The following is a 14,871-nucleotide window of genomic DNA, read 5'->3' as shown; positions in this document are numbered from 1 at the left end:
TGACAGTGATACAGTGATAGTGAATTAAGGAAATTTGTCCCCTAAATGTTTCATATAAGATTTATAATTAATTTTAAAGGAGAAATTTTAAAGGAGAAATCCTTCTCCTTTATTTGAATAAGGTTGCTAAACAAGGTCACCCTTATTTTTTTCTTGCTTTCTTGTGTGCATTATTGAGAATGTATCAAGTCAATTTGTATTCTTATAGAACTAATAACTCAGATTACAGGCAGCTATTTAATGTTTTGTGTTTGCATTTGATCTCTTGACTTTCTCTAAAACTTTGTTTTATCCTCCCAAACTATTCATTTCCTCCTTGTTGGTTATTTGCATGGATTTAAAAGGATTTTAGTCTCTTGCCAAATCTCTTTTTATCTTACTTTTTTTCCTTTTTGTCTTGTTTTTTTTTTCTCAACCTTAATCTATTTTCCTATACTAAGTCTGTAATTCTGCCTCTGCATTCTTTTATTCCTGGTGAACTTATCTCTAATCACTGGCATTTCTTCCCCTGCACAAATCCTTTGTTACTATTTATTCCAGGTAGTCTCTCAGACAGTAGATAGCATTAATATCAGCATTCTAGACCACATGACACAGTTAACAGCTAAAGTTTCTTCCTTTTGGCATCTTATCCAAATGAGAGATATCTGTGCAAAATTTTGCATGGTTACTCTCTCTGTTAATGATTAGGAATTTTTTAAAAATTTATTATTATTTTTTAAATTTTTATTAGTGAAACACCATAAGGTACAGTTGTAGACTTAAAAATATGAAACTCTTCATGAATTTGTGTGTCATCCTTGAGCAGGGGCCATGCTAATCTTCTCTGTATTGTCCCAATTTTAGTATATGTGCTGCCGAGGGAGCACATGATTAGGAATTTGTATTTAGCAATTTAGAGATCGCAATCTTGGCATGGGGGGACAAATTGTGGGGAACTGCAATCTTGGTGTCAAGGGTAACAAATTGGGAGGAACTGCAATCTTGGTGTGGGGAGGAACAAATTGATCTAGAATGCAAGTATTTGTCACCTTTCTAACTAACCCACCATATGTTAGGCTTTTGTGTTCTCAGCATAATGCCCTTATTTCACAGCTACAGACATAAAGCCAACATTCTCATCTGACTTGAGAAAAACTTGGTTTAGAGAAAAACTTCAACCAACAGTCAGAACACAACCTCAAGTACATATTCCTCTAACTCTGACCTAGTTTCTTCATTCTAATTTTACTGACTGCTGATGGACCCACCTGACAAAAATTCTCAAAATAGCAATGTGTGTAGATCTCTTCTTTTCCAGGATTCTGTTCTCACCTCATTGCCTCACCTTTCTCATTTCTATGTCAGGGAGCAGAACCCTGATGTTAAATCCCAGCTTGTTAAAATGAAGACCATTTTACTGCTATATTTGCAGTTGACAGAACTCTGCTATAAGGCCTGTTGTGGGAAGTCCTGCAACATCCCACTAGGCTTCCAGATGTTGCTCCTGCCTCATACAAGTATGCATTGGTCTTTCTTCCAGCCATCTATGACAAGGGGACCAGGCTACTTATATGGACTTGACTCATATAATAGACTGTCACACAGAATCTGTGCAGTTATAGAGAGAAGGACACATCACAAGTATGCCCAGTTAGACGCAGGCTTTCTGAATATAAATGATTCTTAACTGTAAATGTGACCATTTGGATATGAGCTGTATCTCCTTTGTTTTTTCCTATCTTCCTGTGTTGGTAAGCCTGATACTCAAACTTTTCTCCTTTAGTCATGCACTCTATATTTTTATACTTCCTCTTCAATTTGTCTTATGAGTTGTTTTATTATCTTTTGTTTCTATTTTCAAGTTATATTAAGCTATAACAAATCTTTCAATTGTGCTCATTCATTTATTCGGTAGATTCAATCCTTATTATTACCCTACTTATTGTTCTGGGAATAGGAGGTAATTAAAAACCCACTATTATCATTGAAATGACAGAAATAAAAATTAAGTTGATAAATATCCCATTAATTTAGGGGCATTCGAGTGGAGTTCAAGAGATCTTGAGGTATCAGTAATGATTCTTGACCAATCAGTCTGTGCTGCTGGAGTCCTGCAGTGCTGGGGAGTACCAGTTGCATGCCAGTCTTTAGGGTTGCACCCTGAGATGCTTTAGGACTATGTGATCCAGGAGTAGAACTCAGGTCATGCTTGTGCTAGGTGTGTACCCTAATCTCTCATGGTCCTCCAAATTATAGTAATTTATGAAGGAGCTACATGACAAGAAGTAATTAAATGTCACAAGGTTAAGGGATTAATGCATGATGAGAGTGGCAAAAAGAGCTCCTTATTTTACATTGTAGTTAAGAACCAGTCAGGGGGCCAGAGAGATAGCACAGAGTTTAGAGCATTTGCCTTGGACACCCCAGACCTGGGCTAGATCCCCAGAAACTCATATGGTTTCCTGAGTACCACCAGGACTCATTACTGAGTTCAGAGCCCTGAGCATCACCAAATGTAACCCCCTCCAAAAATTTAAAAATAAATAAATAAATAATTAATTAAAAAAGGTTTTGCCATAAAGATTTCTTTTGATGGAAACAACCATAAGTGAGTCAAGTGGAGTGGAATGCTAGCACAGAATTGTGAATGAAGTTCAACAAAGCAAATACAGTGCAAAAAAAGTACATTAGTGTTACAGAAAATTTAAATGAGAACAAATGTCCTGTGATAGAAAAGAGTAGCTTTTATAAAGAAAAACAAAAGATGTAGTGACATAATATAGAAGCAAAGGTATGCTATGACCCTGCAGAAGTTATTGAGACCTTGAGAGAAAAGAAAAAAGTAATGGCATTTTATTTTAATGAAATTAGTAATTAAAACAATTATCAGAGCCTCATTCCCTATCAAATGAGCTATCTTGGTTAAAGAGAGTTTATTTTAACTTATTTTTATTTTAAATTTTAGGCACTTTGATTTACAATAGTGTTAATAGTAGGTGCATACAGTTTTCCAACACTAACCCCAACTAAAATTTACCATAGACTGGAATGTTTTTCAATGATTACAGTCAGTGCAAAAGGCTAGATGAAAGATCACAATGTTTTGAACCTGCGTGCTATTGATATTAATATATAACTGGATATATTTTTAGAGTAATTGACATATCATCTTAACCCTTCAGAAAATATCATTCTTCTCTATGTGATAATTTATTGTTTTCACTTCTTCATAAGAAAGCCAATCATTTTACTTCATAGAAAGAATGAGTTTAGTTAAATGTTCATGGTGTCTCCAGTGACAAGATAATTATTTGTGAAGTAAACTGTTACTTAGGAATGAAGATTAATATTCACATTCTTCTAGAATATACAGTAAGGAAATAAAGACAAATAAAGATTTGTCTGTTAAAAAAACTGATAAGTTAGTAAACATTGGCAGTGAAAAATGAAAACATTTTGATGAGGAAGAATTGGACATTGTATACAGTGATACATAACCTTTTAAACAGGTATAGGGCAAACATTAAATATTTTATGCTATTCTGAAAATAAATTGTATATATTGAATTCTTAAATAAAAATAGAGAAAAATCACAAAATCTGTTTCTTCTTGATTCCCTGTTACTTACAATATACCACGGTAGCACTGTCCTCCCATTGTTCATTGATTTGCTGGAGTCGGCACTACTAACATCTCCATTGTGAGACTTGATACTGTTTTTGTCATATCAAATACTCCACGAGGAGCTTGCCAGGCTCTGCCATGCAGGCGGGATACTCTTGGTAGCTTGTCACGCTCTCCGAGAGGGGTGGAGAAATCAAACCCAGGTGGGCCACTTGCGAGGCAAATGCCCTATCCGCTGTGCTATCCCTCCAGTCCTACATATAATATACAGTAGAAAAACTCCTCTGTTTCAGAATCTCCAAATACTATGGTATGTACTGCACTTGGGCTTGATACAATGTTCAACAGAATGAGTTCATGTTTTCATGCAAATGCCCTGGGTTCATGACCCAACACCAAATGCTCCCCTGCAAAGAGTCAAAGGGACCCCAAAACTTGGAGTTCAGAATCATCTTTTTTTTTATTCTTTTTGGATTACACCCGGCATTGCACAGGGGTTAGTCCTGGCTCATGCACTCAGGAATTACTCCTGGCGGTGCTCTGGGGACCAGATGGGATGCTGGGAATCAAGCTGGGTTGGCCGTGTGAAAGGCAAACGCCCTACCCGCTGTGCTATTGCTCCAGGCCTTCAGAGTCATCTTTGAGCACTAGCAGATGTGAACAAAAAAAAATGACCCAAAATAAAGAAACAAAAGAACTGATTATATTAATCTCCACTGATTCTTATTCCTAACACATGGTACATACATTTGCCACACTTAATTTCTATGATTCATAGTCGTAATGATTCTTGTGTGTTTATCTAACTTTAAAATTACTGTTTTAAGTGCACCTCAAATATGACTTATTTTATCAAGATCACTGTGAAATTACCAAAGGTTGTTTTGTCTTTTAAATTCCAAGGCACTTACTATTCCATCCTTCATTCAGAACAGTTTAGCTTTTATCCTGATATGTTCAAACATCTTCTCTAATAACATAGAGTTGTTACTTGAAACCATAGTTATTATTTACTTGTTCTTTGCCTGCTGACTATACAGAAGTAAAATCTTCCAATAAATATGCAGAAATTGAATTAAAACCCTATTTCAGATAACATAATCTAACTCACAAAGAATTAAATTTAGAAATACATAATTTGAAAATCAAGGACCACTGTATAATTGTTCTCAAAATCGTTCCCAAGCTTACCATGAAAGCATGCTTTATAATTCAAAATTTATAATTTTATAGAGACTACAGAGATATTTACATTGGCATGATTATATTTTCTTGGTTCTATAAAATAGCAAGATTGCTTCACAGATTTTTAGTATAAAATGTTTAGCCAGCCCTTCCGACTTTTTCCCCCTGGGCAGCAAGATGGTGGCCACCACGGAGCTTTTTGGAAAGCCAGGTATGAGCCAGCGGTGATGGAGGAACTGCAACCTTATGGGAAGAGGGGTGTTCCTGACTCGTCCTTCATGCCCTACCAAGGTCACGAGTTGCCCCCCATGAGCGGCTTTCTGGTACGTCCATGGCTCCAGAGCCACAGAAACCAATCTTGTAATTATCTGGCTCTTGGCAGAAATCCCTCCAGACTTAATAAGTAAAATATCAGAAATCCAAAATTGCGCGACTGCGCAACATCATATGGTTCTCATAACCAGCTGTATAAATCAAATTATTTCACAATGCCTTTTAGCAGTTCTGATTGTTGGGTGTAAACTCTAAACAATAATGGTTCATCTTTTATCTAAATGATGAATGTAATCAAAGTAGATAGAGAGTTAAGTAGAATTCATCTTCCTCACAGGCATTGAGAGGGGTGGGAGGGGGGAATATTGGGGTTCTTGGTGGTGAAAAATAAGTAGTGGTGAAGCGAAAGTGTTTGATCATTGCATGACAGAGACTTAAACCTGAAAGCTTTGTAACTTTTGCCACAGTGATTCAATAAATAAAAATAAATAAATAAATAAATAAATTTTAAAAATGTTCAGCCACAATCTAGGTTAAAATATTTATTTCAAATACTTTACTGGTTATTCTTCCTCATTGTCCCAATCAATCCTGCAGCACTGGGCTAGTTAGGGAGCAGCTAACTTCATTTTAGAGGATGAAAATACATAAACTGAGAGAGGCAAAACAACTTTCCCAGGATATCAGAGGAGCAATATATGTATATAACCGATATAGGTCTGACCAGAGTACTCATTTTTTTTCCTTCTGTTTTATACCGATGCATAGTAACACCTCTTAGGAAAAAGTGCCTGCTGGAAGATATAGAAAGGAGGGCCCACATGCTCTTTTTTGCCGGTACAGTTGTGGGTATTCAAAAAGTTTGCTGTTGGCCAACCACTAAGGGGCAGTGATACATAACATACAGCTCCTTGTGGCTTTGATCCGTGAGTCATGGCAGCTCCAAGTCCATTGCAAGGAAAAGAATTGAATCCTCTTGGTTTTATTTCTCAGTAGAGAACTGGAGCAGAAACAAAGCAAAGCACTTTGTCTCCCCCCAGGATCTAGTTATACCTTTTACTAAGATAAACACATCACATCCAATTCTCCTCTCCCACTGCTGACAAGAGAAAAATGCTTTCAGAGAGCCAACCAGAATAGCCAGATTACCCTCGCACAAAAATAAACAGAATATTGTTTACAGATCTCTTTCTCATCTTTACCCACTCTCTCATGTTCCTGTAAGCAAATAGGCTTACACGTAGTGTGAAATGATGTTCTCTTTTTGAGACTGAAGTTTAAGATTTCAAATGGGCTGTTATATCTGAATGCTTGGCCTCTCATAATTAGAGTCCTGGTAGCTAATGTCCTGCAAGCTCTATCCACTTCAGATTCTTTGCATAATAACTTCAGATGTTGTTTTTATGGTGGGCAAGACTGAATTCAGGGAAATTGCTGCTGTAAAGGTTGGGGAGCGGGGTGAGTCGAGGAATTCTTACAAACTCGTTGGCATGCTGTATCGATCTGGTTGGAAACCCAGTCATTACTGAGACAGATGGGGGAGCTCTGAGACTCTCAATCCAGAAATTCCATCAGCTATTGCTGATGCTGCTGCACATGCTGACAATAGCTACAGTCTGAAAAGCAGGGTTTACATGCTTGAAATAAATTGTTTTGATTAGAACCTTTAGGAGAGAAAGTCATAAGGTACAGTTTTATTGACTACTTGCCAAACAACACAAACCCATGCACAGGAAGCTTGTTTTGCTCATGTAAGTCAAGCACCAAGTAGAATTCGATTTTATATGGTTATGGACTTAGAATATAATATATGATCATTTGCTCTGAATTATTGCACGCATGGCATATGAGCAAGTGGAATTAATTCTCAACTATTGCTGACCTCTGTATATATGGTTGCTTATTAACTTGTTTCCATTTATCAGGTCTATTCTAATTTTATGTGAGAAAGACTCTTTGATTATTTTATTAAGTGCTGTGAGCATAAAAGTGAGTTTAAAATAACTACGTTTGTTTCAAAAAGAAACAAACAAATAAAAAGATCATATAACTAGCCATATTAATGGAATCTTCACTCCCCCAGTTTCTGCTAATTCTTCTCTGAAGTGTATTTTTTCCTACAGAGATTTCTTTAATCTGTTGCTGCCTATTTTCTTTGTAAAAACAAGGCAATCCTGTACAATCAACCAAACAAAATCTATACCAGTCATTGCAAAATGCAAAATAGAAAGGCAGCATATGTTTTTTCCCTTTTGAAGCTGTATACATATTTTATTGTCCTCCAAGAAAAAAATTATTGTAATGCTCTTTTCTCAGAAACACACATGGAGAAAAGTCTTTCTTACTTTCTTAATCTGCTTGAGAGTTGGCTATATAATATAGGATAGAAGACATGCAAAATTCATTTTAAGTACTACCTGTAATAACATTATCATAGTGCATTTGTTGTGCAGTAGGAAAATTAACATTTTTCCAAAAGAGAAGTATGTGTTCATGTTTTCCATATTCACTCTTTTATGAGACACAAAACTAAGGACATCAATAAAAGGAAATTTTCAAATAAATTATTTTATTATGCATGCTGTACTGGACATTCTGCATATAATATTTTACCTTATGTTAAATTCGCCAGACAATAAAAATCCACAACAATATGCTGCTATATCTGTTGATATGAACTTTGGTTCATCAGTCTTTTGATATTTACTAATCCTAATACATTCTAATTTTGTGTTGGACTAATTAATCAATTAATAAAATGAATGTGGAACATAAAGACTTCCCTCTAGGATTCTATAATCCATTCACATAATATAAATCGTGGTGCTCCACTGTGAGCTAAATGCTAAATGTCAAATGATTACTAAAGCTATATAGTAAGAAATTAATAAAGGCCAGATATTTCTAGGTGAATAGAACAATAATGTATTTCACCTAAAAAAATGACTCTTTAAAAAGAACACTCATTAATTAAAATGGAAAGATCATTTTTGGTGGATATCGTCTGACCATTAGCACTCCATTTTTCATAAATTGTTCTTAATATGTGCTGACACCACCAAATTCAAAAAGTCTGAGTTCCAGAGTCTCAATTTTTAATGACTCATTTGAATGACAAGTTGCCTAGCTTTCAATTTATATACTGTAGGAGAGCTAAAGGTGGGATCCAATCTCCCAAAAACTGTTCCTTGCATTTGGACATAATATCTAAAATACCGTCCCCCAAATTATACATTTTTTACATGCAGTCCACATGCACATGTATTAATAGCAAAGGGCTTGTCATTTTTTAACGATATAAATACAGTACTGCATTAATTTATAATGTGGATTTTTTACCATCATTATTATGACAGAATTGATTAACAATTAATCGCATGATGTTAGGAAACACTGCTGTATGTTCCAAAAATAGTTTATAACTGTATGCGGTTCGCTCATCTAGAAAACTTTCTTCATTCAGGTTTTGCTTTTGAGAATTTCAGGTTGTTGCACACAGCAGGAATGCATAACTGCCCAACCACGCAGAAAGTGTTCAGTCCCATCTCTCTGTACTTAAGCAGCCAGGAGGGTCATAAGCATGGCCCATCATTTATTATCCCCGTCTCTTCCACAGTGTTTTCCAGAGGAAGTATTGGCACTTACTTTGAAGCAGATTTGATCTTCTGTTCTCTGAGGAAATGCTGTCACTGATATTATTTACTCACCGAGCAACAAATCCTCATAAATTATAAGAGTTCTCCAGACAGTCATTTACAAATTTAATCAAGGATGATTTCCTTGACTTTTTCAATTATCCCCCATTTATATCCAGGTACTGTAATATACCAAGTCCTTTTCATTCCGAAAAAAATGACTATAATACACTTCTAATCTAAAACAGAGACCAGAGATAAAGATACTTCTAGCTTTTATTCTATTAAAATGTATGTGCTTTCTGCCTTCAAACATGTAATTATAAGAGATTTTAGGTCATCTTACATGTCAATATCTTTATTAATTCCCATAAGCAACACAAATAAAGCAATAAATATTGATTGATGTTAGCATAGGGCCATAGTCTTTCAGCATAAATCTTTGAAGACAGACCCACTTGAATTTGTTCTATTTCCATTTACTAAATATGTACTCACTAGAAATTTTAACTTCTCTAGGACTCATCTTTTTTAAAAAAATTAATGTCAAAGATATTTCTCATATAATTATTATTAGACTTAAATGCTACTATGGATATCAATACTATAAAACCTGATATATCAGTTCCCAATAAATGATAACTATTAAAAATGCCTCACCTCTCCTCTCTTTTTGAATAAAGCATCTTAACCTAAGAAAAATTAAATAACCACCAAGGATCAAATTTAGAGTTGGAATAGACTCAGGGTGTGGACATGTGTCTCCAGTTTGGTATCATTTTCTATTAAACTCTTTGCTGCAACAGTTTATGTGCATTAGACACTTGAATGTGGAAAGATGATTTTCCAAGCAGCATACTTGCTGTTTATTGGAGTATTTACCATTTTTGTGTCATTTCCAGTACAGGTAAGAAGAAGCAGTTGTTTGTATCTTTGGATATTGTCCTAAAGATTTCAATGGCATTTTCTGTTTATCTTGAACTGTTCTTACATTTGGACATAATCGTGTTGGACATAATCGTGTTCACTGGATAAATCTGGATTCTATTCTACTACACTGCTGATGTGCATGAACAAAATTAGTAAATGCCCTGGAATAAGAGCCAAGAATGGGTAACCTCAAGAAATTAAAATAATATTTATCTATCGGACTAGAGAGATAGCACAGCAGGTAGGGTGTTTGCCTTGCACGCGGCTGATCCAGATTCGATTCCCAGCATCTCATATGGTCCCCTGAGCACTGCCAGGAGTAACTCCTGAGTGCAGAGCCAGGAGTAACCCCTGTGCATCACCGGGTGTGACCCAAAAAGAAAAAAAAATTTATCTATCAAGGATATGCTAGAAGGAGCAAATCCAAAAATTGGATTTGTTTTATTTTGCTATCACTGTCACTGTCCTCCCTTTGTTCATCAATTTTCTCGAGCGGGCATAGTAACATCTCCATTGTGAGACTTTGTTGTTACTGCATTTGGCATATCAAATACGTCACAGGTAGCTCGCCAGGCTCTGCTGTGCGGGCGAGATACTCTCCGTAGCTTGCCGGGCTCTCCAGGAGGGGCCGAGGAATCAAACTCAGGTCGGCCACGTTGGCTGCATGCAAGGCAAATGCCCTACCTGCTGTGCTATCACTCCAGTCCATTTTTGCTGTATCTGAGAGGATACATAATGAGAGAAACAACAAAATCTACATTTCTATATAAATAATTATATTAATTTCCAGTCAAAACTTTAGTAGGCAGACATTAATACTTTTGTTTAAAAGGTTACTTAACAATGAATTATTTTATTATCAGTGATAATTTCAGCTCTTCTTAACTTTAAGATTTCAAAAGTCAAATAAAAATAGTTTTTTTAACTGGCACATTTTAAAACATAATAATACATTCTGTGCAAGAAATCACAAAATTTGACTTTCATTGGCATTACCTAAGGCTAAGCTGAATATGTAAAACAATTACATACCATTTCTGAAACACTAGATGTTGACTCTGAGATTACATTTGATGATATTATTTTATTGACCTAAGGAAGGGCTGGAGTGATAGGAGAGTGGGTAGGGTGTTTGCCTTGCAAGCGGCCAACATGGCCGACCAGAGTTCAATTCTTCTGCCCCTCTCAGAGAGCCCGGCAAGGTGCCGAGAGTATATCACCTGCACGGCAAAGCCTTGCAAGCTACCCGTGACGTGTTCGATATGCCAAACACAGTAAGAATTGTCACAATGGAGACGATACTGGGATCGCTTGAGCAAATCAATGAACAATGGGAGAACAGTGACAGTGACCTAAGGAAAAAGATAACTATCAATCTTTTCCAGATTAAGAAATAATAAAAAATTGAGTTTAAGACATCTTTAAATTTATTAAAATATGCGTTTATAAATATATTTTATATTTATGGGTTGTTATTTAATGCTTACTATCAAAAGCAGCAATCTATTGAACAAATATATGTAAAGATCAGAATCACTAAGATGTCACCATGAGTAACATTTTATTCATTTTATTCAAACTTTTAAATTTTATATTTAATATTTTAATATCCCTTAGTCCAAAACAAAGGCAAAGGAGGTAAGTACGAAATATGATCTCATCTGCTGATAAAAGCTGAGCTAGAAGATGTCTATGTTGAAATAAAATGGTTTTGTCAAGTAGCTCCAGAATAGAATCGGTGTATTTGTTCTATCACTTTTATGGTAATGTGATCACAGCACTGTTAATGATAGTTTCATGCATATGACCATTCAACATCTTTGCCTCTAATCAGACTGCCCCCTTCTGTTCACCAATGTCCCAAGGAACTCTCCCAAGTTAATTCAGTCATGTAGGCCATCTCTCCAGTTCTATTGCTTTGGGCCATTTCTTGTTCTCTTCCTATGTTTATTTAGTCCACATGTTATATAATTCTGTATATGTTACTTTCCTTCTCATTAAATGTCTTCAACACAATACCCTTTAGTTCTTTTTATGAATAACATAATTAGTTATTTCTGTTTATTGCAGTTGCAGATTTCATTTGGGTGTATAAATCACAGCTTCTTTATCCACTTATATGTAGTAGGGCATGAGGGTTGTTCCAATATAGTTATTATAGAATCATTGTCTTCACTGTATCACTGTCGTCCCATTGTTCATTTATTTGCTCAGGCAGGCACCAGTAATGTCTCCATTTGTCTCAGCCCTGAGATTTTACTTATTTTTTGTTACGTTTTTTTAAAAAAAATTTATTAATGAAACACCATGAGGTACAGTTGTAGACTTATAAATTTTTGTGCTTGAATTTCAGTTATACAATGATCAAATACCCATCCCTCCACCAGTGCCCATTCTCCACCACCACTAATCCCAGTATCCCTCCCACCTCCCAGCCCCCATCCCATCCCATCCCACCCTGTCTCTGTGGCAGGGCATTCCCTTTCGTTCTCTCTCTCCTTTTAAGTGCTGTGGTTTGCAAAAGAGGCATTGAGTGGCAGTCATGTTTGGTCTATAGTCTACTCTCAGCATGCATCTCCAATCCTGGGAGGATCCTCCCAATACCCTTTATTTGGTGCTCCCTTCTCTATCTGAGCTGCCTTTTCCCCAAGCTTGTGCAGCTGGCCCCCAAGACATGGAGTAAACCTCCTGGTACTTATCTCAGCTATTCTTGGGTGTTAGTGTCCTATTTTGTTACTTTATGTTCCCCAGATGAATGCAATGTTTCTATGTCTGTCCCTCTCTTTCTGACTCATTTTGCTTAGCATGATACTTTTCATGTAGTACCACTTGTATGTAAATTTCATGACTTCGTCTTTTCTAGCAGCTACATATTACTCCATTGTGTAGATGTACCAAAGTTTCTTTAACCAGTCATCTGTTCAGCCCTGAGATTTTAGCAGCCCACCCAACACAGCCTTATTGCAGGCTCTTTCAGAAACAGGGAGTGAGACCTGTTATTGTTACTGTTTTGGGCGTATCAAATACACCATGGGTAGCTTGCCAGGCTTTGCCATGCGGGCGGGATACTCTTGGTTGCTTGCCAGACTCTCTGAGAAGGATGGAGAATACAACCAAGTACGTAAAACCCAAACACATGTGTGCTGATCTAGGTACATCAGTGGGCTAGAGTAAAAGAGGTTGCACAGTCTCCGTGCTCCAGGAAAAAGTGTTGTGTCACTCTCCTCCGGGAGCTTTGTTTTATAGTCTCTGGGTCTTAGCTGTTGATGAGATTACATGGCACCGGGAGCAGTTAGTGGTTGTGACTGCCAAGATACTGAAAAACTCGGGGTCTGGGTGGAGGAGATCCAGTCTTACCAGACCTTATACATACCCTCTCATCCTATCAAGGGTTGTGCCTCGAGTCATGAAATTGAATCTTTCTAAATCTTTACTTATGTTCCTATAAGTCCTGGAATGTAGAGGCCAGAAAGATGTGTAATGAGCTTTCCTTGCACATGACTATCTCTGATTTCATCACTAGTACTGCATAGATCCCCGGGTGTTCCACTAGGAGTGATCCTTGGGTTCAAAATCAACAATATCCATAAGGACTGTAGGGTGTGGCCCATTCCATTAACTAAATTAATTAATTTTGGAGTTCAGAAGAGACTACAAAGAACAACACAATATATGATTGTTTTTCAAGAAAATTAAATGATATAATAGTTTAGTCCTAATAAGAGCTAAGCTTATTAAGATCTTATTAAGATCTGAACTTCTGCTTCAAATATTCTGTCCTCTCATAGTTTATGGTACAGCTGTGCCACTTCTCGTCAATGTGATGCCCATTTTCCCACCGGATATATATTTACTTTGCCTATGCATCAGTTGAAAAAATGTCAAGTGATGCATCAGTTACTTTGCTATATTAATCTACCTCAGTAATACTGATACGACATATCCATTTAGCTTTAGGGAGTTTCACATAGGTATAAAATATCCTTTCTGTATCTGTCATGCCCTTGAAATTAAGTATAACAATGAAACCTTTAGTAAACATTTAATATTTAGTCTTTGTGTTATTTTTACACTATTTATAAGGTAGCACTACACTTGAACTTAGTCAAAAGGCCAAGAAGCAGTAGCATAGTGGGTAGGGTGTTTACCTTGTATGTGACTGAATCGGGTTTGATTCCTCTGCCCCTCTTGGAGAGCCCAGCAAGCTACCGAGAGTATTCCATCCACACAGCAAAGCCCAGCATGCTACCCGTAATATATTTGATATGCCAATAAAAAGTAACAACAAGTCTCACACTGAAGATGTTACTGGTACCTGCTAGAGCAAATCCATGAACAACAGGAGGACAGTGCCACAGTGCTTATAAGGTAGCACATTTAAAATTCATCACTATTCACCTCTTGAAAAAAAATGTTATAATCCCACAACTCCCACTGGGATTGCCTGGGAATTATATCATTGGGTTTTCACATTGAACTGCCATCCTTGTTGGCTGGGAATAATTCAGAGGGGTGGCTTTTCCTCTTAAGCTTTCCTTAAGAGGCCCCAAACAAACACACACATAAAATAAATAAAATGAATTCCAGGGGAGTGACATGTAACTCAACAAACTAAACACATACTTTGCATTTGGGAGGCCCTGTTCAGTTTCTTGTACCACCAGATTCCCTGAACACCACAGGATGTGAGTGTTCCCAATACCCTATACCAAATAAAAAAAGAACTGGGACATATGACTTCTATCCCAGCTCATTTTGTGTGTGAGTGTTTGAAGGGGGAGGGGGTGAGCAGAGGCGATATTCTCTCAACATGTGCCAAGAGGGGGGCTGTACTCTCTCTGATACTCTACCCAGTTGATCAATGGTCCAATTATAGGTCTTAAAGTTGTGGTTTTCTGTGTTATTAGGGATCACCACAGTTACCCATGTGGTCTCTAGAACTACATCCAGTTGTCCTGGGAGTGTTCAGAGATACACCCTGCATTGTTACAGAGTCTGTGTGATGCTGGCCATTGAACCTGGTCTGACCCCTCCTCCAGATCATTTTTTTTAAACAATGCAATTTTTATTTAAAACTTGAAAAGTTATTTTATTGTGATTTTTCTCAATGAATGAAACAGCATTAGATCTCCTGAGTACCTTCTGAATTCCTGGGTCTACATTTTCTCAACCATCAAGTAGTAACACTTAACTAATCTTATTATGCTTATATTTTATAATTTGTAATCTTATATTTTCTCA

General features: G+C 36.7%; 1 non-coding gene across 1 annotated transcript; it reads right to left on the bottom strand.

The window, feature by feature from the left end:
* Positions 1-763: 763 nt before the first annotated feature.
* On the bottom strand, positions 764-869 carry LOC130034037 (U6 spliceosomal RNA). Its single transcript, XR_008794038.1, has one exon. It is a non-coding gene; the product is annotated as a U6 spliceosomal RNA (small nuclear RNA).
* Positions 870-14,871: the final 14,002 nt, after the last annotated feature.

Source organism: Sorex fumeus, unplaced genomic scaffold (genome assembly GCF_029834395.1).
Source record: "Sorex fumeus unplaced genomic scaffold, SorFum_2.1 ptg000055l, whole genome shotgun sequence".
Classification (NCBI taxonomy): domain Eukaryota; kingdom Metazoa; phylum Chordata; class Mammalia; order Eulipotyphla; family Soricidae; genus Sorex; species Sorex fumeus.
This window is presented reverse-complemented; position numbering and strand designations above follow the sequence as displayed.